We start from the raw sequence: 370 nt of genomic DNA on the forward strand, positions 1-370 counted from the left end.
GATTCCTAGACTTCCCGGCCTCCAGTGCACCAATCACGCTCTGGTTGTCGGAGCGAATGATCACGTGGAGGCCGCTCCAGCCTCTCAGCAGGGCTAGGCGTAGACCGAATTCTATTGCGACCATCTCGGCCCAGCCGATCTTCCGCGCTTCCGAGCGCCAGCCGGGCGCGAGCTTCCAGGCGTCCCATTCGCTGTTCAGGACGACGCCGACACCCCACGACGTGGAGGCGTCTACCCAGAAGTCACACTCGGTGATCTCTGGTGGGCGCTGCAGCGAACTCCCGCAGGGGCCCGCCTTCAGGGTGGTCCTCCAGAATTCGATGTCGCCTAGGACTTGGCTGTTCGGCGTCCGCCGCGAGAAGGCCGAGGC

Source organism: Punctularia strigosozonata (assembly GCF_000264995.1).
Source record: "Punctularia strigosozonata HHB-11173 SS5 unplaced genomic scaffold PUNSTscaffold_8, whole genome shotgun sequence".
Taxonomy (NCBI): domain Eukaryota; kingdom Fungi; phylum Basidiomycota; class Agaricomycetes; order Corticiales; family Punctulariaceae; genus Punctularia; species Punctularia strigosozonata.